Below are 25,624 nucleotides of genomic sequence, written 5' to 3' on the forward strand. Positions count from 1 at the left end.
GTAAACTAGCAATAACCATAATTTGTTATGTCTTCTGTTTGTGAGAGATTAAGTTTTGGTAGGTGAAGACTCAAGGGTGGGGTTGTTCTCTGCTGGGCATGCCTTCTTAATTGGTTTTCATAACACTTGTAATAGCTGAAATCTGCTTTTGACAAAAATATTTTCAACACTTTGGGAAAAAAAGTTGCCTGAACCTTCAGTAATTTGCGTCGGTCACAATTCCAAGTTTCCGAGTTTGTGGATCCCTGAATCAAACTCCAGTTTGCCATAGATCCATGTGGGCAGCCGTGTTGGTCTGAAGCAGTAGAACAAAGCAGGAGTTAAGTTGCACATTTAAGACCAACAAAGTTTTATTCAGAATGTAAGCTTTCGTGTGCTAGAAGCACACTTCATCAGACAATAGTTTGCCATGATGCATCTTCATATGGATACCTGCGCAAACTGGACTTGGTTTCCTCTCCATGATCTGTGATTCTAAACTTCAGTTTAACCCCACTTTAGAGTTCCTTTGGGTGGAAGGGGTGAGATGGAACAAACTGGGATTGAACTCAGGTTTAGAATACTGGTTTGTGGGGAGGAGAGAAACTCCAGCTTGCATAAATGCTGCAGTAAGATGTCCTGGCAAACTGGAACTTGATCCAGGTCTTCCCAAATCAGGAAGCCTTCTATTGTCCAATAATATAATTAGATAACTTGTTCCAGTGCACCAAAAAGCAGGCAGACACGTGCCAGTTAGACAAATAATACCAGTCTAATAGATCCATGTTCATTTTTGGCAGGGCACAGAAGAGTGGATTTATGAACTCAAGTTTACTGTTACATAATGGGAGTTTGCCTGTGATCACTAGGGTTTTTTTTTAATGTGAAGGGTAACCAGTTTGTCCCCGCAGCTGTGAAAGTTTTCAATGCTTAAAATTGTGTCCCAGTTGCTTTATAGTATCTTTACTTGGATCAATTTGTTTAATTCACATGTTGAGCAGATTCAGGCCATGTGCCTGGAGACAGGGCAGGGTCTTCTGATGACTAGAGCTTGGCTCTTGATGCTGAAATTTTGGTTATGCCTCCATTACAGGGCAGGGTCTAGTAGTTACATCTTCATTATACTCTTGGATTCGTTTTCATCTAGCTGGTTCCACTGATCCTTGAGGAAAATACAGTCAATCAGTGTACCTCTGGACTCTCTTTTTTTGTTAGATGAATTGCAAGTATTTAGATCCCTGAAACAGAGGCTCCTTGACATTGAGAAACAAACCTTCTGGTCTCTTGGCAGGTAAAACGTGTTCCCCTCTGCAGTTTACTATGACATCAAGACAAGGGCTTTCAGCTGCCTGTTTTACACAGCTTGAGCTCCACAACTATGTTGTGCTTTTACGCTCGCCACAATTTAATATCTTCCCATCAACGATTCTCTATGGGAGATCTGTGAACTTGCCTTACCATGGAAAAATCTACCCATGTAATTGTAGGGAATTGCTCATATTTTGCTTCAGTGTGAATTTTGCATCCAAATACAGGATGTTCTAATTAGCCGTATTTTGCATAACAGGCATAACCTCCCAGAGGTGAGGCTTGTTTTCCTTCTTTTATCATATCAGTGTTCCCATATCACCCATGCAGTAGCAAGGTTTCTTCTGATTACTTTGAGAATCAGGGACTATAAGATTAAAGTTCTGGAGAGATGATGAATTTCTGATTGTACTTGTATATTTTAATATTGGCTTTGTTTAGTTTTAATTTATGTCGACAGAGGTACTGACTGACTGCTGATTTCACTCATCCAGTTATTCTTGGAGAAGGGTGTCTCCTATGCCTCAGGAGCAACATTTTGGACTGCAGCTAGAAGAGGAATATGGGGAATTCATACTTGCATACTTGCATGGACTTGAACGTTTTAGGCGGAATCCAAGCTTGTGTTTCCTAAAATGTGGAAATGCTTGACAAATGATGTAATAGATATTGGATTTATATCCCACTCTATGCTCTGAATCTCAAAGTGGTCACACTCTCCTCTACCTCCCTGCCCCACAACAGACACCCTGTCAGGTAGGTAGAACTTTTACAGCAGCTGCCCTTTCAAGGACAACCTCTGTGATAACTATGGCTGACCCAAGCCCATTCCAGCAGGTGCAAGTGGAGGAGTGGGGAATCGAATTCGGTTCTCCCAGATAAGAGTCCACACCCTTAATCACTACACCAAACTGACTATCAGTTACCATATCTCATACCATATCTCAGCATGCTAGACTTGTTCACATGTGACATCTCTAGGTGCAATAATATTGTATGTCTTTACATGGATGTACAGTGCCCTGTCCTGCGTGAAGGACAGGAGCTCGTGGTTAACTAAAGATTCCCTGGTGTTTGTATGTTGAAGAATGAAACTCTGAACTACTGCAAGATCCAGACTGAATAGTAGAACAGGGTACTTATTGAATGTTTGAAAATGCCATTTGGTTCCAGATTCGTCAAGATGCACTGGCTTTCTTTGTGATTTTATTTTTGGAATTTTCTGCTGGTTTTGTTTTTCTTCTATGTAAGCTACCTTGAATGCTTTGGAAAAGTGGCCTATGGAATGTCTTAAATGTAGACACCAATCCTTGGAAAGAATTTCTAAGCTAATTGGAAGTAGTTATTGCACTGTGTTAATGTCTAGTTCTGTTGATTAGTAATCCTTTAGGAGAATGAGGATAGTGGTCTGGCATATGTTGGGACAGCAGATACATTGTGTATCTAGTAGCCCTAATAAACTGTCTCTATGTAATGGATGGGGGTGGGGGCTGCTGGTAGTGAGACCCGAGTCCAAATCCTCGTGTGGCAGTGAATTGCACTGGGTGACGTTAGGCAACTTGCTCTCTCTCAGCCAAACCTACCTCACAGGGGATCAACTGGATTGGTGGCAGGAACCATGTATGTCACCTTGTGATCTTTGGAGGAAATAGTAAGTTAAAAATACAATAGACTGCAATTCTAAGGAGGTAGTAGATAATAGGTTTTTATTGCTCTTTTTGCAATTAACAAGGCAGTAAAACACAAATATTGCCCACATGAATGCTAATTTTGCACATGGTGTTGTTGTTAATATTAAACATATTTTATTTCATCCTGCCCTTCCTCCAAAGAACTGGGAGGTGGCTGAAGCTATGAGATGTTTGATTGGTCATATGATACTCCACGAGTTCATTTATATGAGGGTTTGAACGTAGATATCCCCAGCCCTAATATGATATTCAGTCTTTTACACAGCACTGACAGTCACTACAAATTTCAAACACACATTACAAATATAAGCAAAAACAATCCCCCCACCCCATTTCATCTTAACACCACCATTACAATCAGCCAGCAGTTATAGAGGGGACTGAAACTGGTGGTATGACAGCAGGTGAAGGACCTGAACGGGCAAGAGTGGGGAGAAGTGTTTTGAAGACTCCTAAACACCTGAAAAACATTCTAGGAAGGATGCCCATATTGGTTCATTTTTCCCCCTAATGTGTGTCTTGTTAATCTTTTTGCCTTTTGGCAGGGGGGAATAGCTGTTCATTATGGGTAATGGTGACGACAATACAGTTCCCCTCTGTTGAAATCTAAGGGTAGGCTAATAAATCATGCAGGCTCCATACTTGGAAGGGATTTATTTACCAGGTTTTTTTAAAAAATAAAGAGAACTGGATGACCCTGCCGGTGCTGGCTTTGATTACTGCAGTACATGCTGATCATAATTTGGTTCCATTGTTCACTGAACCTTCCATAGTGCTTGAGGCATTTAGCATGGCAGTGAAACTTGGGTCATTTTGCCTTTAAAACGAATAGGAACTATTACATTGAGTATTATATCTACAGTGAGAGCTGCTGAAACAAAAAATGTGTTCAGCCAAGGGTAGAATTGTATCTGCAACATTAACAATGCAATTAAAAATATTAGAAATGTTAATTATTACTGCACACTGGGGTCCCATCCACATAATACTTTTAGTAACCACAGAGGAGGCTGAATGAATGCAGTCTGCTCTCTGGTACGCAGTCCTGCAATTGCTTCACCTCCCTCTGAGATTCCACTGCGAAGCTACTGGAATGGAAGAACATGGCTCTGGTGGGAAAAACAGCAGCATCTGAGTGACATGTCAAATGCCCAGGAGAGGAGAACTTAAACTGCAATTTTCAAGCCATCTTTGCAGGGCCAGTTAACTTCCATCAACAGAACTGATCACTAAAGGTTTTCTTGAATGGTTAACACTTTTCAGTGTGTGTGTGTGTGTGTGTGTGAGAGAGAGAGAGAGACTGAGGAAGTTTGAACATATGTTCCCCTACAAAAAACCCCCAACAACAACCCCCCCCCCCTTACAAATCAGTTCCAGATAATAAGCATATTGGGGAGTTGGCTGGGCTAAACCTTTCCCCCTAAACATGTGGATTTTATTTGGGCAGAAGGGGTCCCCCCCCATGGAGGAAGTATTAAAAAATAGTCCATTCCCTTTGCATGCAGTGCAGTCTGTAGTATTATTATCTGTGGAAGTCTACATGAACTAACTGTCAAGTAAGATTCTGGAGCTTGAACCTTTGGCCCTATGCATACAAAGACTTAAGTTGTGCCACTGAGCTGCCCATCCCTATTCTGATGTCATAAGCCTTAAAAACAATATATCTGTAACCTGTCATTCTGATGGATGCAGTGGTATAAACACATGAAATGTTTGTTTGAGGGAGGAGGTAGATTCTCCAAACAGTCTGGGTATGTGAGGGGAAAAGGTTTCTATTTTTAATGTTGTTTAAATGATTGCATATTCTTTCCTACCTTCACTGTTTGATACCCGAAGGCCTTTCCAAGCACTAAAAATGGGTGTTTTTCCAGTAATGTTATGCTGCTGGCTCAGTTTCCATAGCAGCACAAACATATCAGTCCCTGCATAAGATAACAGGGACACCAACTTAATGCGTAAGAGATAGTGGTACTTCTTGGTCACTTTAAAAAGGTGTTTAGGGGTGAACTGAGAAGTTAAAATGCACCCTGAGCAGCCAAGCTGAGTGATCCTTGCTGAGCAGCAAACTAGTTCTGTGGGGCTGTTCAGTTCAGTGGCACCAATAATTAGCATCTTCCTACAAACTTGGTGTTGCCAACCTCCAGGCAGGGCTTGGAGGTCTCCTGGAATTATGACTGATCCCCAGACAACAGAGTTCAGTTCCCCTAGAGAAAACAGTTGGTTTGGAAGGTGGACTCCATGGTATAACCTGCTGAGGCCCCTCCCCTCCACAAGCCCTGTTTCCTTAGGCACCTCAAGAAATCTCTAGGAATTTCCCAAACTGCAGTTGGCAATCCTGTGCAAACTGGTGACAGTGCAGGAAGAAGCACCTGTTGAGCTGACACCGGTCATCATGGCCACTGAAGGGTCTGAGCCTAGCAGCCACCAAGGTGCTAATAAAATTGCTAGGTTCTGGTTTTGCTTGCCCCTGTGCCAGTGGCCCCTCAGGAAAGTATACTTCAAGTCAAGTATACTTTCAAGCCCTTGAAAGTTCTGGAGGAAGAGGAGCTGACAGCCCTCAGTGGCTAAAATAACACACAATATATGCAGAGGACTAGTGCAGAGGTGTGGTGTTATATGGAACCAGTGTGGCATAGTGAATGGAGCGTTGTCCTAGGATCTCGAAGACTCAGATACCTGGAACAAAGTCTGGGGGAGTGTCACTGGACTTCTGTTACATACGCCAATCTGTGTCATAATCACAATGGCAGTGTATTAGCAGGGGAATTGTGAGTGGATCCTAAGGTGCTCACAGTGCTCTCAGAATGGCTGTTTTAGACTACAGTTAATGAATGCTGGCTGAGAAAAATTAAGCAAAAATTAATCCTGGAGCCGGTCTGCCTTTTGAGCCCATGTGTGGGGTAGGGCGGGATATAAGTTAAATAGTAATGAGTCCAACACAACAAATGTGCATACTGGTCATATGAAAAAATGATTATCTGAAAAGCGCATTTGTACTTGCCACTATAATACACTTCATAGTTCATACAAAGTGACTTGGATGTAGATAACCACAAACAGAGTGGAACTGCTTTTTGTAGATTTCCTGTTCCTAAGTGCTCCTTTCCCCTAAAAAACACCCCTCTGCTGTGGATGTGTAGTAAAGAATTGGAGGCTATGTAAACATAGCAAGAACTTGTCCAAGGTGGGTGGGTGGGAGTAGCTTCTGCTAATTACCACTTTTAACTGTAGACCCACAAGCTGAATGTATTTCATGTCATTCCTTACAGTCATCAGTCTCGAGAGAGTTTTTCATTGGGAGGGGATACATCTGCCTGTTTTTGGAACTTCTGTCATGGCTCTCTGAAACAATTCCTCTGTTTCCGGTTTCCAGTGTACAGGTTCAAGCAACTTGATTAAAACAAAAAACAGTTTCATATCATGAGGGCTTTGAATTAATGAGCAAAGTGGAGTCTTGGGTTTAAATGAATTAAGTCCTACAATATTCTGTCATTGTGAGCAACAGCATAAAAAAATTGTAAAATCTTGGTACAAATAAAATTAATTATTAGAAGTAACTTCAGCAGCAGCTTTCAGGGGGCATAGCAAAATGAAATGAAAACTATTTGAATGTTTTAGTGACTTCAGCACAGAAGGTTTTCTTTTTAAAAACAAAAGACCTGGAATAAAGATGGAAATAACATCTGAAAGGTTAATGTTGGTGACATTTTTGAAGTCAGAAAAACAAAAATCAGTTGAGCCTTCTTTCAGGAGGAAAAATACGAGGATAGCTCTTGACTGGGGAATTTAAATATAACATTCACAAAAACATTTGGAAAAATGGGCCAAGGATAAGCTGAGAAACGGAGTAATTTCTGTTTTCACTGTGCTTTACACAAGTTTTAACAGTAATTGTTACAACAGCCCTGTAAGGGCAGGTCGGTGCTATCACCTTATTGCAGACGAGAGACTTACTATCTGTAAAGAATATACTTTATTCAGTTGCTTTTATTCTACTGCAGTCATCCTCACTCCATTTTTTCCTTCCTGTAAAGTAGGTTAGACCAGGGGTTCCCATGAGTGGAACCAGGTTGGGCTTTTGCCCAACAAGACTTCTGACTTGAGTACTGGAGGTTTGGTTTGCTCTGCAAATTTTTAAAAGCATCGCTTTGGCAACAGCTGCCACCACAGCACAAAAATTTTCATGATGTGACTGAAGGTAAGCTGTGGCAGTCATTTTGTGGCTGAGCTAGGGTTGCCAGTTTCATGGTGGGAAATGCCTGGAGATTTGGAGGGTGGAACCTGAGGAGGGGGTGGGTTTGGGGAGGGGAGGATCTTCAATTTGGGTTATAATGCGATATATTCCACCTTCCAAATAATCCATTTTCCACAGGTGAACTTATCTATGTGGTATGGAGATCAGACGTTAATCCCATAAGATCTTCAGCCCCCACCAGAGGTTGGCAACCCTAGGCTGCCCTCACCACACTGTATTAGAATTCCAAAGGTGCCCGCAGGCTCAAAAAGATCAGGGACCTCTGGGTTAGACTGAGAGAGACTAGCCCAGTGTCACTCATTGAGCTTCATGGTAGAGTGAGGGCTTGAATCAGGGTCTCCCTGGTCCTCATCCAGCTGTGTATCCACCACAACACAGTGGCTTGCCAGTGGCTGCCTAGTGGTTTCATAGCTGCCACTTGTCCTGGCAGAAGGGTTGCTAACTCTGGGTTGGAAAATTTCTGGCGACTTGGGGGTAGAGCCTAGAGACAGTGGGGGTTGGCGAGAAGCAGGGAATAATGTCACAGAGTCCACTTGCGAGAGCAGCCATTTCCCTTGGGAGAACTGATCTCTGTAGACTGGAGATGAATTGCAATTCCAGGAGATCTCCACGCCCCACCTGGAGGTTGGCAGCACTACCCAGCAGCCAATAGGCTACAGCAGCTCACAATAACTACATATTTTGGTAGTCTTGCCTTAATTGACACCCAGTATCCTCCTTGACTGCATTCTCTCCCTCTTCCTCCCAGGGGAGGACTGAGAATGCTATGAGTCATTCCAGAGTGGCATTAAAATCTACCAAAGCCTTTAAAAATTTGTTTTTTCTCATTTGTTGTTTAAAAACAGATTATTCTCACAGTGTGAGCAAGTGAATTTTACTATTTTGATTTGGGGTTTGGGATGGGATGGGATGGGTGAGAAACGAATTTATTAATGCTGGCTGGTACTTCTGGTGCATTGTATTTCAGCTATGACACATCCCTCTGGTTTTAATATTGCTGCTTGTGTGGTATGTTGTTATGCTGTTCCCCCCCCCTTCATTTTAGTCTATAGATGATGAGAGCTTCACATGGGCTGCTGTGAAGGTTCCTTCCCCACCTTTTTTTGGGGTGGGGTGGGGTGCAAGTGGCCTGTTTATCTTGTCTTGTTCAGTCTGCATCTGGCAATAAGATAGCAAATTTCAGTGTGTGCCGGTCAACACAGCACCTGGTTATGTCGAACAATAAAGACCGCTGCAGTGTGAAGGAGGGGCATCCTAACGATCTCCCACTTGGTTTTGACATGCCATTTTTCTACAGCTTGCTAACCCTGCAAACTTTCTGCATTGAACAAAATAAATAAATACATTTTGAACTCCAAACCCATCATCTGTGGCAAAAGGAGAACTTGTTCAGCGTTCGCAACGGAATACGAAAAAGTAGAGGGCATCAGACTGATGAGACCTGACAGCTGGCTTGCTCTTGTCACGATCAGGTCTTTCACTGCTGGCAAAAATCCACTAGCCTTTTCCATTCCCTGATTGCTGATGGATGCAGAAAGACAGCTTTCCATATTGATAAAGGATTTGGAGGGGGGGCGGGCTCTGTACCTGACAGAAAAGATACAGAACTCAAACTTGGTATTGATCAGCTCTTTGCAAACTGAGATTTGAAGCTTATCTTTTATAAGATTTTTTGGGGGTGTGGGTAGCGTTTGCCAGCTCAGCTTGTTGACAGAATTAACAGAATAGTTGTAATGAGGGAAACCCTGGGTGAAACTGCAGTTGAAGCCTGATGAAGTATTGAAAAAGTTTGCTGCTTTGTCCATCAGCTGCTAAAGTACTTTTAAACAATTGCACATCAGAAAGTAATTACTTTTTTTTGTAAGCAGTGATTTCCCTCCCTTTACACATTATTTTGCAAGCGTTATTTCCGGTTACATGTTTAACAGAAATGGCTTGTTTTTAATAAGCGCACTTGACTCTGGAAATGTGTGCTGAAGTACAGGAGCTGGATCATGCTGGTTGCTCTCAAAAGGAGTGTTGCAAACTGTTGAAAAAGAGTGCAGAGCTGGGCAAACCTGAAGATGTTATGGGGTCTCACAGTTCACTCCAAGGCTATTTTCAATGTTTGTTTTTCTGAAATATGGCTTTCATGTATTGCATCATCTGTGTAAACACTGCTTACAAAGCATTACCTCAGGAAAATCCATAATAATATAATCATCGTGTTATTTAAGAGTCTTGCAGTGAGTCTTAACCATAGTAGGCTGAAGCATATCAAAATAAAGTTGTTTCCCCACCCCCAGAAAAATCCAGATTTAAAGGTCTATTTTTAAAGAAACACTGTTTACAACGCTTAATGAGGTATTACAGTTACTTACAACTGCTCTTGAGGGAAAATATATTGTAAACAAGTTGACCTGTGCTTTGCCTAAGAATGGAGAATGAAGACCACATCATTATTTAGCAGTCCCTGATTCTCTACACCTTTTAATTATTATACACAAGAGAGCTCACCTGTAGTTTCTCCTTAGCTGTTTGGGAGATTCTGTGTTTGACAGTTGTTGGAACAGGTTAGAAATAATTATGCCACAGTGTGTGTGTGTATGTATATATATATATATATATATATATATATATATATATATATATATATATATATATTTGGCCGCTGTGTGACACAGAATGTTGGACTGGATGGGCCATTGGCCTGATCTAACATGGCTTCTCTTATGTTCTTATGTTCTTATAATTTGACTTTGTCTTGTCAATGGGCAGTTATCAAAAAAAACCCAAAATGCACTGCAGGTTTTTTCCCCAGGGAGCCAGTATCTAGCCACCTTTCCCTGCCTAGTGTCGTATTGCCAAGTACCCTTGCAGGCATTACTGTCCTGCTGAAAGAGCAAGGAGAACATGATATAAAAGTTATCAAATGGTAGGATTTCTGAAGATAGCTTCCAAAGGCTTCGTTTTGTTTCTGAGTTACTTACGTAAGTCTTTATGGTGTAGACTGGCCTGATTGTTTCAGCACGTGTTGGGTGGTGCAAAGGGAATGGCCGCTCTTCATTAAGGAGCAGTGATTGAATTCTCCATGTAGTCAAAGTGTCCCACTGTCTGCAGATTGTAATCTAATATAAGCAGAAATGGGACAATTTTTATTTTGATTGCTAACATTTCCCATTTAACTAGAACAAGTTAAAATAGTTGCATACTCTTTAATTGCAGCTTTCTTGACAGCAACGGTTGTAATGAGAGCACAGTTTATCAGTTAGTGAACCATGTGTGTATTCTTTTGATTTTTAATTATAGAAAAAATTACATTTTGATTTATCTGGGATTTGATCTGCATGTTCTTTTCCATGAAGCTACAAGAGGATTGATGGGTATTATTACTGGATTTCCAAATGGATTCTGCTGCTGGCAGTTTCTGACCTAATTAAAAAAATGTGTGATGGAGATATGGATGAAACCATTACACTGGCAATAATGCCATATACACTGAATCCAGAAAATGTTCAGTTTTATTTAGTTCAGACAGTATTAGGTGTTCCTCCCCTAAGATTTATATCTGGGACTGCTTCATACTGCAGCAGGATGTGCGTGCTGTATGAAAAGGCAGCTGGGGAATTGCAGAAGACAGAAAATTCTAGGTTTTGACCAGAGAAGTGGTGCTGCCCACTCCTTTCATTTTGAAGCATGGCTTAATTTTTTTTCTTCTTTTAACCTAGGTCTCATAGTGTGGGTTCTAGCACTGGTTATAGCAATGCACAGAAAAATTTCTGCACTTCCAAATAAACCACAGGTGGGCTTCATACTTTAGAAGTCTTGAGGGGAACACATGAGTTTTTGATGTACTTGAAGCACAAGTAAACCTCGTAGTGCTTAACATTCTGCCAAAGATGTAACTTTTCAAAAGAATTTGAGCATTGAAATCCTTATTTTCCAAAAACCAGTCTCTGTGGGCGGGTTTCCTTATTGAATGTTCTTAATGTGCTTGGAGAGAATACCTACAAGGTGGAGGCTAAAGATGCCAGCCTCCAGGTGGGGCCTAGGGATCCCCTGGAATTACAGCTCGTCTGCAGACTATGGAGATCAGTTCCCCTGGAGAACATGGGTGCTTTGGATAGCGGACTCTGTAGCATTGTACCCCGCTGAGGTTCATGTCCTCTCCAGGCTCCATCCCCAAATCTCCAGAGGTTTCCCAACCTGGATCTGGCAGCCCTGCCCCCCATCTTACACCAGTGGTCGAGGGGACCCAGCAACCCTAGTGGGAGTTCTGCAACATTGGCACAGAATGGAGAGTTCTGAAGGGAATGGTCGAAATGACCTGCTGTGTTGTTAACTGTTCCAAGTAAAACAAGCATATGCAAGTTTGAAGTTTTCCCCTTTCCAGCAACTTCAGGTTGTTCTCAGGCAAGAGGATCTTGTAATTTGCTTGACCAGGCTCTCTGAAGTTTTATGCTGGTTTGCTAATAATGAGTAATACTTTTACAGATCTGTTTAACCGTGGTTATTAAATAATGCATTGAGAGTAAAAAATTTTAAAAGCCTTTACAGAATTTCTTCCACCTCTTCATAGATGAAGCTACTTGCTGTGTAGGGTTAAGTATCTGGAAAAAGTCAGATTTGAAGGGCTGTCATATAGAGGATGGTGCAGAATTGTTTTCTGTGGCCCCAGAATGTAGGACCAGAACCAACAGGTTGAAATTAAATCAAAAGTTTCCAGCTCAATATTAGGAAGAACTTTCTTACTGTTAGAGCGGTTCCTCAGTGCAACAGGCTTTCTCAGGAGGTGGTGGGCTCTCCTTCTTTGGAGGTTTTGAAACAGAGGCCAGATGACCATCTGACAGCAATGTGGATCTTGTGAATTTACGGGGAGGTATTTGTGAATTTCCTGCATTGTACAGGGAGTTGGACTAGATGACCGTGGAGGTCCCTTCCAACTCTTATGATTCTATGTTGTTGTTTTTTTACTATAGAAGGTAGATCTTGCACCTTTGTGATTGCAGAGTGAACTCAAACCAGAGAGGGGATGGGCTTTCAGTGGGCATGACAACAATAGCTGGTCATGCAAGGATATTGATACCCATCTCCTGTTATTAATGTGTCCTCTTTCCTTTATTCTTTGTATCACTATTTTCCTTCTTATCTTCTATAACTCTCAGTTATTGAAACAAAATGGTGGGCTGCTGGTATATATAGTATAGCACTGTATTTTTGAGGAGTTAAGTTTTCTTCAGGTTCCCCGTTCCTTACCCCAGAATGTGTTCCTACACAATAACATGGTGCGATGAACTGCACTTTTAAAAGAGGCTTAAAAGTGCTGTGCATACAACTACAGGACTGTGAAGGGTTAATTCTTCATAAAGTCTTGACAGGCTTCTCCAGGCAATCTGATTGGTCAGTATCAGCTGAGCAGAAAAATAAAAATAAAAGGTCTTGTGAAAGCTGTATGCTGAGGAGATCCAGTCAGATTCCTGCCTTAAATGAGGAGAGATGTATACTGAGACTGTCTTGAAAATAGTCCTGACAGGGAAATCAGATTTTAGTTGTGACTGAATACAGTCTGAATTCAGCATTAACTGAGAGCAGTTTGAACACAGACAGAGAACTTGAGGAAAGTTTGGCAAGGAGGTTTGGGTAGTAGAGTGGCCTCCCATTCAGGCCAAAAGAAAGGGGATAGAATTTCTATGGAGAGAAGAAGAATCCCTACCCAGTCAGACAGGGAAAGCTATCTCTGAGGAGTGCAAAGATCCTGGTCTGGTTTGATTAGAAACTGCCTCTAGAGACCTAAAAGTCTGTTAACCATTCAAGAAGAGTACTGGTGTTCCAAGAGAAGGGATTTGGGTATTGGGAAGCAGGTGCCAGCCTTCTGGGCACCAAAAGGGTCAGCAATTATACAGATAAAGTGTATTAGAGCAGGGGTGGCCAACGGTAGCTCTCCAGATGTTTTTTGCCTACAACTCCCATTAGCCCCAGCCATTGGCCATGCTGACTGGGGCTGATGGGAGTTGTAGGCAAAAAACATCTGGAGAGCTACTGTTGGCCACCCCTGTATTAGAGTGTTTGGGGAAACTCTGGAGCAAAAGCCTGTCAATATAAAGATCTAAGTAACTGTGAAATCATTTAAGAGCCTCTTTTTAGCCTGATACATAAGAACAAACATCTGTGCATATACTGTTTTTACCTCAGTAATTTCCACCCCTGATTTCACCTTTCCCCTTGATGTTAAATAAATTATTTTGTTATTTTTGAATTTTAATAGGGTCTCAAGTGCCATTTTCTGTGGTTTAAGGGCAACCCTACCCCCCCCCCCCTTAGGCTCCATGGATGAGCAGATAGCCATTATATCTTAACTGACACAGGGTGGGTCAGCCAAAGTTTCTTCAGAGGAGAAGTAAACACGTTACCAGGGCCAGTGAAGGGACACAGAAATAGAGGGGAAATCGAGTCCGTGAGGGAGGGAAGTAGATAGGGTCCATTATACATGATCTGCTGTGGTCCATATATTAGGCTGAGCAGACATCACCATCTTTTTCCAAAGTCCTTGCCTGAGGGATTCCGTCAGAGATTCTCTTCACATTTGTCTATTGGGAAGCATTTGAGAGTTTGTGTTTGTAGAGGCTGTGTAGGTGGTTCTCATTCTTTTTCTTCTCCCTGCCTCCCATCTGATGACGCAGGAGGGATGCTATCCAGATGACTCTTTTTGTCTCGGGAACTCCATCTGTTCTTCAAGTGCACAGATTGGTGACATTGTGTGTGCAGTGAGGTGCATCTAGTATATGGGTCAGTTGAATACCCGCTGTGATTAGCACTGCAGATAGGTATGAATTTTGTATTTATGTTTGCTCTTTAGTCATGAGGTGCACTGTCTGTTATTTAGAAATGGATTATTCCTCTCTAAATGAGTACATTTTGTCATGAGGTGTATGCATGGGATAGAGAAGGTAGAGAAAGAAGTACTTTTCTCCCTTTCTCACAATATGAGAACTCGTGGACATTCAATTAAATTGCTGAGCAGTTGGGTTAGAACTGATAAAAGGAAGTACTTGTTCACCCAGAGGGTGATTAATACATGGAATTCATTGCCACAGGAGGTGACGGTGGATACAGGCATAGACAGGTTCAAGAGGGGATTGGATAAGCATATGGAGTAGAGGTCCATCAGTGGCTATTAGCCACAGCGTATTATTGGAACTCTCTGTCTGGGGCAGTGATGCTCTGTATTCTTGGTGCTTGTGGGGGGGACACAGTGGGAGGGCTTCTAGTGTCCTGACCCCACTGGTTGACCTCCTGATGCCACTTGATTTTTTTGGCCACTGTGTAACACAGAGTGTTGGACTGGATGGGCCATTGGCCTGATCCAACATGGCTTCTCTTATGTTCTTATGCCCATCAGTTATCGGCTGGTCAGTATTTGGATGGGAGAAAACCAAAGAAGTCCAGGGTCGATATGCAGAGGCAGGCACTGGCAAACCACCTCTGAATGTCTCTTGCCTTGAAAACCCCAAGGGGTTGCCATAATTTTGTGACTTGACAGCAAACAACAATGAAAGCCGGCATGAAGATTTGTTAGGAAGCGATGTGTGTACAGACATACATTTCTACTTTATGGTGTTTCCATCTCCTGTATTAATTTCTGTACAGCACAGTGTAAGTTAATTCTTAATAAATTAGTTCTTGCTTTAAGAAAATAAAGTATGCAGGCAATGGAAGCGCAGCAGACCAGCATACAGTTGGGGCAACAGGCCAGTATACATAAGAAAGGTTTCATCATTTCCATAGCAAGCGTCACTGTGCCAAATGCTTCTTTTTTGAGAATCTGATGGAATGTGGCGGGTGAGGTTCCACTGACAGCATCCAAAAAGCCATTTTAGAAAAAGGTCTTGTACACAGTATATTAACCAAAATGAATTTTCAGCAGTTAGCGACTGGGAGTTGTGCTGCTGAGCAAGATTCCTCCAGGTCCTTACACAGAAATGTTCAAGTCATCAGAATGTTCCCCCGAGAGTGAATTTGTGGAATGTGTGGGAGTAGATATTTGCAGAAGGCTTTTTTGTTTGTTTTTAAAGTATATATTTAAAAGTAGGAGTTCCATTGTTCCCGTTGGTGGAGCAAGGAGGATGTTTTTGGTCTTACATGCAATAGGCTGAGGTTTGTTTTGAAAGGTGAATGATGTCATGTAGAGAATTAATAATAATGTGAGCGGAGAGCAAAAGTTAGTTATCAAGGCACAGAGAAACCATCAACATTCAGAATTTAGTCAGGTTTTCCTTGAGCACAACCTTCTGACATGGAGCATTTCTTGGATTTGCAGGCTTTTCCTGTGTTTCTTCAGCCATTTTGTCTGAATTTTAGCAGCGAATGATAATGAATGAAATTAATAGGCTTGAGCCTCTGTGATTAACAAGACCTCTCAAGGAAGAGCTGTCGTCTGGAGGGTGTTTTTATTACTGAAATCTCTGTTCAGAGGCTGGCTGCCTTACTTTGGAGGCCAAGAGCATCGGTTCTGATCTTGGAAGATCACAGTTTTGAGGCTGAAGAGCTCTTCCCAAGTCATGTGGATGAAAAGGAAGCAACTGCGAGTAAAGCTACAGGTCTCAATCTGTTTTATGTCTTTTCCCTTCCTTGTTTTTATTCCCCCATGCTAGATCATTAAATTCTTTACAGAAGCTGCGGATGGTAAAGATCTCTCCCCCCCCCCCCATCTAAAACCAGCAGAGTTAGAGAAGGTATGCTTGTAACTAAGATTGCAGTCCTAAACAGTTTTCTGGGAGTAAGCCCTACTGAAAAAAACAGGAGTTCTGCTTTGGATTGCTCCCTAAAAGCAGTTTGTCATGGTATTCTGTTGTTATTTGATTTCAGAATTCTGAAATCACTTCCTTTGAAAACTGTGCATTTGATCATAGTATTAATTTAGATTTTTTTTTTAAATTGTAAAATTGATTCATGTACAAATGCCTTGAAGATTTGATTGAAAGAGATTTGCTAATCTGCAGGCTTGTTGAGCGTAATGCAATCTATGCCATGTAAATGTTTGGTTTAGATGGTATTTCTCAGTCATAGCAATATGGATCAGGATTGGTTAATTTATCCTACAAATTTTTCTGGCTTAAGCCTGCATTGGAGGCCAGACTTTTCTTTTAAAGCATACATTCTTAAAGTTAAGAGGGTTGCTTTTGCTTTGCTGTATGAATTGAGGATAATTTAGTCCACTGAGATTTTCCTGAAGAAAATGCTTTGATACAAATGAGGACTCTAATTCAGTATTTTAATTTTAAAAAACGGAATTACATTAATTTAAAAAGGCATAATTCTTAATTTTCAAAGGTAGCCATGACACTCCATCTACTGTGTCTTGCTCTGATACAATCATTTCAGTGTTTCTTAATCTGTCAGTACTCCAGACTCAGTCAATGCATACTGAGGGCCCAATTAGCACTCCAATGGTATCTAAGTTGAAGGAAATCAGTAGTCCCTCGAGTTCATCTAATCAACTGGTGGAATGATAGTTGAGCTTGAATGTGGCAGTGTAATGCAGCATGCCAGTCTCATAGGCTGCACAACTTGCTAGAAATTATTTGTTTTAGATGTTGGAATCCCATATCCAGTTTGTGGGTGCGGTTTAATTCCATTCTTTAAATTAAGATCTGGTTATCATATGAATACAAGATGCGGCACTTATAGTGGTGGTGGAGGAAAGTGCCATCAAGTAGCAGCTGATGTTATGGTGACCCCAGAGGGGTTTTATGGCAGAAGACAAACAGGAGGTTAACGGTGTCTGAAGACAATTGCGTGTCAGAGAAAATACTGGCTTTCAAGCATTTTCTCAGACAAAACAAAGTATTATTTATTTCACCCAAAGCGTATTTCAAACAGCTTTCTCCTCAAGTAAAGATAGGTGGTGAAGTCCACTTCAAGGCATTTCTGTGTGAGCAGCCATCTGTCAAGAATAGACTCAGCTGCAGTCCTATGCAAAATTTATTTTTTAAAAAGTTTTATTTACCTCTTTTCTCTCTGATTGAAACCCAGAGGAACTTGTCACATCATTTCCCCCTTCATCACTTTGTCTTCACAAGAAAAAGAATACTGCAGATTTATACTCTGCCCTTCTCTCTGAATCAGAGACTTATAGCGGTTTACAATCTCCTATATCTTCTCCCCCACAACAGACACCTGTGAGGTGGGTGTGGCTGAGAGGACTCTCACAGCATCTGCCCTTTCAAGGACAACACCTGCAATAGCTATGGCTAATCCAAGGCCATTCCAGAAGCTGCAAGTGGAGGAGTGGGGAATCAAACCCGGTTCTCCCAGATAAGAGTCCACACACTTAACCACTACACCAAACTGACTCTCAAGAGCCTCTTAGGTGGAGAGATTAGACTGACAGGCCCAGGGTCACCCCTTCCATCGCAGAGCAAGGATTTGAACCAGGTCCTCTCAGATCCTAGACTGACACTCTAACCACTATGCCACACTGAGTGTAATAGAACTTTACTGAGTGTAATAGAAGAAAGTTTGAGTGCAGTGGCACCTTTAAGACCAACAGAGTTTAATTCTGGAAATAAGATTTTGTTTGCATACACACTTCTTTAGGAACCATGCACACAAAAACTTATACCCAGAATTAAACTCTGTTGATTTTAACGGTGCCATTGGACTCAAACTTTGTCCCGCTCCTTCAGGCTAACATGGCCGCCCATGTGAATCTTTACTAAGAGAAAGTTTTGTTTAATGGGACTTGCTTCTAAGTAAACATGGATGATCTTGGGGTGCACACGGACAGACTCAGTGTCCAAGTAAATACATATAAAATCACACTACACATAATAATATTAAGACTAAAACAATAGAACGCCAGAAACCTGAGTGCTGCACAATTATGATCTTGTACCATACCGTTTAATTTCAGCAGAGTTCACCAATAAGGCTTTTTTTTAAATTGAAGTGTAACAGGCATATATAGAATAGACTGAAAATACTGCTGTAAAGGGCATTTAAGCAGCAGGATGAATGAGTCAGACATAGAATAAAAATGTGTGTGTGTGTGTGTCACAAATGGAATGGAAGTGAGATCATTATCAGACCCTGGCAGCGTGGTCAGCTCCGATTTAAGAGAAATGCTGAGGCTTTTAACCTGTGGCATTGTCATTTATCTGGTGCTAAGCATTATGAGTTGCTTCCTCTTTCTGTTTTTGCCACTCCTTTTGTGAGATTGGAAAGCTGCTTCAGCATACTGCAGCATGCCCCCAAGCATCAGCACTAGTGCTCTGCTTCTGCGACATTGCTATATGAGTGCGCATCGTTACTGAATACTGGTAGATTAAGGGCTTCTGGAAGAGATGAGCTGCAGGTCTATTGATTTATGCAACTGTTCCTTCCTCTGAGAAAAGTTTTATTTTTCAAAAGCAGTTCAGTAATCCACGACAAGCAAATTGGAGGGGGGGGGAATCTTTTGTGCAATTTGTATTAGCATTTCCTCCATCTAGTTCCCTCATTAGGGTACAAATTGGGAGAATTTTTAGAATTCCAGTGATAGAGCATCAGCTTGCTAAGCAGAAGGTCCCAGGTTCAGTCTCTAGCATCTCCAACTAAAAAGGGTCCAGGCAAATAGGCGTGAATAACCTCAGCTTGAGACCCTGGAGAGCCACTGCCAGTCTGAGTTGACAGTACTGACTTTGAGGGTCTGATTCAGTATAAGGCAGCGTCATATGTTCAAACCCAGATTTACCGCTACCTGGACTGTATTTGGTTGAAGCACACCAGATAAACTCCAGGTAACTAAACTAGAATACTGTAGTAGACTGTACATTGGTCTGTCCTCAGAATCAACTTTGAACTCCAGTTGGTGCAGAATGCCGTGGCTTGGTTATGATTGGAGGCTAGGTGGCACATGCATATTACTTCCATTCTGTAGTCACTCCACTGGTTGCCCATCTGTATCTGGGCTTAATTTAAAGGGCTAGTTATTGCATACAAAGCACTTCATGGCCGTGGATCTGCATATTGGCAAGACTGTCTCCCCCCCCCCCCCCCCCCATGCTCTATCATGTCTGCTTTGCTCATCTGATCAGGGCTTTTTGCAAGTGCCATCCTGTAAATAGGCAAAATCAGCAACTGCCTGTATGTGTGCCTTCCCAGTTGTGGTCCCCCACTAGTGGAGCGGCCTGCCTGAGCAAGAAGGCTCCCGCTCTCCTGGCTTTCCACACCCTGATTTCATCATTCATTGAATGCCCCATCTGTTAATTTTATTAACTCCCTCTCTGTAATCAACCTGGAACCCCAGTGAGAAAAGCAGACTATAAACAATGTAAATAAATAAGTGCTGTAGTCTCTCCAGGAGCTCTGTGGTGTTCAGGGCCAGCCCTACGGCACATGGCACCTTAGGCAGGCCCACTGCCCTCTTCTGCAGTGCTGCTCCCCTCCGCGGTGCTGCACCCCACCCCCTATACAGCAAGGGAGAAGAAATGGAGGCGGGGAAGGTGGCAGAGTGGGGAAGCCAGAATGAGAGCGGGGAAGGCAGCAGGAGAATGAAAAAGCTGGCACAAGAGTGGGGAATGTGGCAGGAGAGTGAGGAAGCCGGCGAGAGAGTGCAGAAGGCAGCGCGAGAGCAAAAAAGGTGACAGGAGAGTGGGGGAAGGCGGCGTGAGAATGAGGAAGGCCTCTGCGAGTCACATGGGTGGCACCCTAGGCAAATGCCTAATTTGCCTAGTGGAAGGGCCAGCCCTGATGGTGGTACTTTCTTTTTGTCTCTGATCTCCAGTCCGTGTCTTATTTTCTCATGCAGCCTTCCTTTTTTCCCAGACAAAGTAAAGCTACCGCATCCTTTGTGTTTTTCTGACATGCCATGAGGCTAACAAGGTTTCAGCTGTGTACAGGACTTTCCTGAGTGGCCTTTTCTACTCACAGTTTGTTTTTTGATATGGTCAACTGACTTTTGCAACAGGTTGAACTTTGAGTAGGCCTGGAAAATCAGGAGAAAAATTCCCTGTCCCATTATCAGAGACTAAGTAGGTAGAAATGGGCAGCTGTGAAACTTTTCATGGCATGAAGGTAGACAACATCATCTGGTAAGTGGTATCCCTTGAAGCTCTGGCATTGAGTATCATCAGGGCAGTTATTTTATCCTCTAGTGCTGCAACTGCTGGGTCAACTGTTCCTGCAATTGCTATGCTAGGGATGGAAGAGGCAGTGCCTTTCAGCAGCAGAGCCATGACTAAGTAGTAGAGCACACATTTTGCATACAGAAGGTCCAGTGTTCAGTCCTTAAGAACGTCAGTTGAAGGATTTAGGTAGCAGGTGTGGGAATGACCTGTTTCTGCTGGAGACCTGCTGACAGTCAAAAGTAGATTGGAGTCTTCCAGATCTTGAATTCACTGAGCATGGTATCCACCGAACTGCAAAGAAGCAAGAGGAAATCAGGTGGTATCTGAATGACATGCCTGGAGAAGGAAGAATGAGAGGTGTGGTCTCACTGGGGTCAAGGCTAAGACTGTAGGCAAGTACTGTAGGAAGTATTGGGTCGTGAAGAACAAGCCAAAGGTTAACTATGTAGGAATCCTCTCCCCTGTGTGACTTCACCTCACTATACAGCTGTTCCTCTCAGTGTACATGGGGAGAGAAGCAAGAGGACATTATTCCATTGTTCCCTGCGCATATGCAGTAGCTGCAGGTCCAAAAGCCAACTGAAAATGGCTATATAGAAGCTTGTAATGGGACTCATTAGGAGGGAGGGTCCTGATGCCTGGGTTGAAGTCTGATGGAGTAAACAGTACTGAGTTAGACCAACACTGTGTAAGACTTCTGCGTATATGACTGCCCATTGGCTCTCTAAGAAATGCATTTCTCTGCATTGTTTTTGCTGTTGTGCACTTAGGGCCAAACTAGATACATTTGATGTGCATCACTTGTGTCATCGAGGAACATGATGTTCTCAAGCACGCTGGAACCCAGTCTGGCTTGGGAGCATGGCACAGGAGGAGGAGGGGTTTCAGTCATCCCTCATGCACCAAGGCAGTAAACAAGTTTACCTGACTTGTACCCTAACCTGGGAGCCAGTGGGGCTTCATGGCTGCCCTTCCCAGTCTCTGGCATCTGGATCGGGGCGGTGTGGCGGTGCTGATCTTGTTGGACCTGTCGGCCGCGTTCGACACGGTCGACCATCGGCTTCTGACCCGCTGCCTCGCCGATGTAGGGGTGAGGGGTCTGCCTTACAATGGCTCTCCTCCTTCCTCGAGGATCGGGGACAAAGGGTGGCAATTGGGGGCGAGCGGTCCCAGAGGCGCACACTGGATTGTGGAGTGCCTCAGGGGGCAGTTCTCTCACCAATTTTATTTAATATCTATATGCGCCCCCTTGCCCATATTGCCAGGAGACATGGACTTGGGTGCCATCAATATGCAGATGACACCCAACTCTATCTGCTAATGGACGGTCGGCCTGACTGCGTCCCAGAGAACTTAGACCGGGCCCTGCAGGATTTGGCAACCTGGTTGAGGAGGAGCGAGCTGAAACTGAATCCAGCGAAGACAGAAGTCCTCTGTCTGGGTCGGGGCGCTCGGGGAGGGAAAATACCTCTCCCGATCTTCGACGGGGCGCCGCTGAAGGCGGCGCACCGGGTTAGGAGCATGGGAGTTTTACTGGAGCCTGCATTATCAATGGAGGCCCAGATTGCAGCCACTGCCAAGTCAGCCTTTTTCCATCTAAGGCGGGCAAAGCAGTTGGCTCCCTTCCTAGAGCGCCAAGATCTGGCAATGGTGCTTCATGCAACGGTCACCTCGAGACTGGATTACTGTAATGCCCTCTACATGGGGCTGCCTCTGTACCGAACCCGGAAGCTGCAGCTGGTGCAGAATGCAGCAGCTAGACTGTTGTTAGGGCTTCCTAAATGGGAGCACATACAGCCTGGGCTGCGCGAACTGCACTGGCTGCCAGTCATATACCGGGTTCGTTACAAAGTGCTGGTCATTACCTTTAAAGCCCTATATGGTCGAGGACCTGTCTACCTTAGGGACCGTCTCTCCCCACATGAACCCCAGAGAGCACTGAGGTCAGCCGGGAAAAACTTGCTGACTATCCCCGGACCGAGAGAGGTGAAGCTGCGAAGTACCCGTAACCGGGCCTTCTCCTCTATAGCCCCGAGCCTATGGAACCAACTTCCAGAGGAAATGCGGGCCCTGCGGGACCTTGAACAGTTCCGCAGGGCCTGCAAGACCTTCCTCTTCCGACTGGCTTTCGCTGATGAAAACGGATATTGCTAAGGAAACCGCCATCATAAACATAAACAGCAAACATAGCATTAGCACTTATTAATTTTAATTTAATCAACTTTTAAAGCCTACGTAGAATTTTAATTAAAATGTTTACAATGTTTAAATGTATTTTTATTGTGTTGTTAGCCGCCCTGAGCCTGCTTCGGCGGGGAGGGCGGGATACAAATAAAATTTTGTTGTTGTTGTTTGTTGTTGTTGTTGTACCCTAATCTGGGAGCCAGTGGGGCTTCATGGCTGCCCTTCCCAGTCTCAGTTTCCTCCCGATTTCTCGATTGCAGTCTCCCTTTTGGTTGATGATGAAGCCAAGTGATACTATTTCAGTTTCTTCATCGTCAACCTTAAAGCTGTGTAATTACCAAGAAGTTTGTTGTCTTGATGTTCTTGATGCTGTAATCCTGCTTTGGCACTTTCTGCTTTAGCCTTCATCAAGAGTCATTTCAGGTCTTCACCGTTTTCTGCCAGTAATGTGGTGTCATCCACATATTTCAAATGGTTAATGTTCCTTCCACCAATTTTCACTCCACCTTAATCTAGTTTTCCCTATGATGTGTACTATAGAGATAGAAGAGACAGGAAGATAAAATACACCCTTGCCTGACATCTTTGCTAACTGGGAACCCTTCTTTTTCTCTATATTCTGTTGGAGCACAGGTTGGACATCAAAACAATCATATATTGTGACACTCCCATTTCTTTTAAAACCAACCACAGCTTTTCATGATCCACAAAGTCAAAAGCTTTTGCTGTAATTTGTGAAACACAGGCTGATTTTCTTCTGAAATTCTCTTGTATGCTTGGGCTTGTCAGAAACATGTCTAAGTTCATGGGACTCCTGGGGAAGAAAAACCATAATGGTTGCTTTTAATTTTTTATTTAATTGCTATTTTTTTTACTATTCCGAATAGAAAGTATAGTATTTTAGTAAAGCGACGAGTGAGTCCACCTTTATTATTTTGTTGAGAAAGTAGAGAAATGCTGAACTATATCCTACAGCTCCACTCAACTAATGGCAACTCTTTGTGGTGCAAGAAACCTTACACTGACTCAAGAGGCTGTTTCCGTAATGTCAAGTGTACTCTGTTTCTGCTTTGTACTGCTCTCATTAACATCATGCGCTGTCCTGTTGTCTAAATTCTATTCACTCTTTTCCCCCTTTAACTCTTGTGTTTTTCAACCTCATCCAGCTTGTGTCTTCTGCTGATGTATTTACTCTCCTCACATTTTCTCAACAGGTTTCTGCTCTGTCTTGAGACCTTGCGTGCCCTCTCTCATACCCTCTCTCTCATATTAGGGATCTTTTGGGGTGGGAAGAGCAAGCCTTCTATAACGATCGTGTTTTCTGTAGTAGAGCAAGACGTACTTTGGACCTCTGTGGAATGTACTTGAAAATAAAAGAACTGCTGACTCAGTAATGTGCAGAACAGTATAAATGGCATGTTTTATGAAAGCCCTAGTGCCTCTCTGACAGATTCAGATCAGTAATAATTTTCCCAGCTGGGGAGCCATGGGTGCCAACATTGAGGATTTCTGTGTCCTTTCTAGGAATCATGGGAGCTGAGCAGAGAGACGGGATTTTTACAAGATGCTGTATATTGAATGCCCTGACCTGAGTGGCCCAGGCTAGCCTAAAGGTAGAGAAAGAAGTACTTTTCTCCCTTTCTCACAATACAAGAACTTGTGGGCACTCAATGAAATTGCTGAGCAGTCAGGTTAGAACAGATAAAAGGAAGTACTTCCTCACCCAAAGGGTAATTAACACATGGAATTCACTGTCACAGGAGGTGGTGGCAGCTATAAGTATAGACAGCTTCAAGAGGGGATTGGGTAAATATATGGAGCAGAGGTCCATCAGTGGCTGTTAGCCACAAGGTATAGGTGGAACTCTCTGTCTGGGTCACGTGATGCTCTTTATTCTTGGTGCTTGGGGGGCAGTAGTGGGATGGCGTCTAGTGTCCTGGCCCCACTGGTGGACCTCCTGATGGCACCTGATTTTTTTGGTTACTTTGTGACAGAGTGTTGGACTGGATGGGCCATTGGCCTGATCCAACATGGCTTCTCTTATGTTTTTATGTGATATTGTCAGATCTCAGAAGCTAAGCAGGATCAGCAGACCCCCAAGAAGAAGAAGATATTGGATTTATATCCCGCCCTCCACTCCGAAGAGTCTCAGAGCGGCTCACAATTTCCTTTACCTTCTTCCCCCACAACAGACACCCTGTGAGGTGGGTGGGGCTGGAGAGGGCTCTCACAGCAGCTGCCCTTTTAAGGACAACCTGTGCCAGAGCTATGGCTGACCCAAGGCCATGCCAGCAGGTACAAGTGGAGGAGTGGGGAATCAAACCCGGTTCTGCCAGATAAGAGTCCGCACACTTAACCACTACACCAAACTGGCTCTCCAGGGTTGCAGAGGCAGGTAGTGGCAAACCACTTGTGATTGTTTCTTGCCTTAAAAACTGTATGGGGTCACTGTGACTTGATGGCCATTGACACCACCCCATATTGCAAGTTAATGCCTGAGGAGCTAAATAGCCCCCAGAAGAGGTATGTACTTTTAGAACAAAGGGGGGAAATGTACTTACATTTAAAAACAAAAACGCTAAGATCCTGTCCATTGTATTCCTTGGCAACCAGTGAAATGGGTTACAGTTTGAAATGTCAATCTTGCCAGGACCTCCTAATGCTTGTTCAGTGGCTTTTGTGCTTTCTGTGCTCTAGTCCTCTAGAGCAGTGTTTCTCAACCTGTATGTCAGGCTCCAAAAGTAGGATTGCAAAGCATCTGCAAGTGTGTCACAGGCCAGCACTCCCCAATGGCCACCCTTGCCCTTTCCATTGCCGCCTTTTGTATTTTGGGAACCAAGCTCTGACCCTGGAAATGATGCCTTCCTTTTGATATATTAGTTGGTATTTTTCTTTGCTGCATATACATATTGGTTAAGTAAAAATTGTCCTGATGGTCACTGGAGCGAGTGAGAATCTTGGGGGAGATTAGAGGGAGTGATTAAAAAAGAGGATGGTCAGAGATTGGAATATAACCTTCGTATGCAAAGACTGTACATGTTGGAACGCCACTTGCTTGGGGTTCACAGTGGTGGCAGCTGCACCTTTTGTACAGTGTTTGTTGGTTTCTCAGGAAACATCTG

General features: G+C 43.2%; 1 protein-coding gene across 9 annotated transcripts in view; it reads left to right on the plus strand.

Annotated features, from left to right (window-relative positions):
* PPP1R13B (protein phosphatase 1 regulatory subunit 13B) overlaps positions 1–25,624 on the plus strand; it is an 88,973-nt gene that overhangs the window by 32,774 nt on the left and 30,575 nt on the right. The gene's annotated exons all lie outside the window — the stretch shown is intronic.

Source organism: Heteronotia binoei, chromosome 21 (assembly GCF_032191835.1).
Source record: "Heteronotia binoei isolate CCM8104 ecotype False Entrance Well chromosome 21, APGP_CSIRO_Hbin_v1, whole genome shotgun sequence".
In the NCBI taxonomy this organism is placed as follows: Eukaryota; Metazoa; Chordata; class Lepidosauria; order Squamata; family Gekkonidae; genus Heteronotia; species Heteronotia binoei.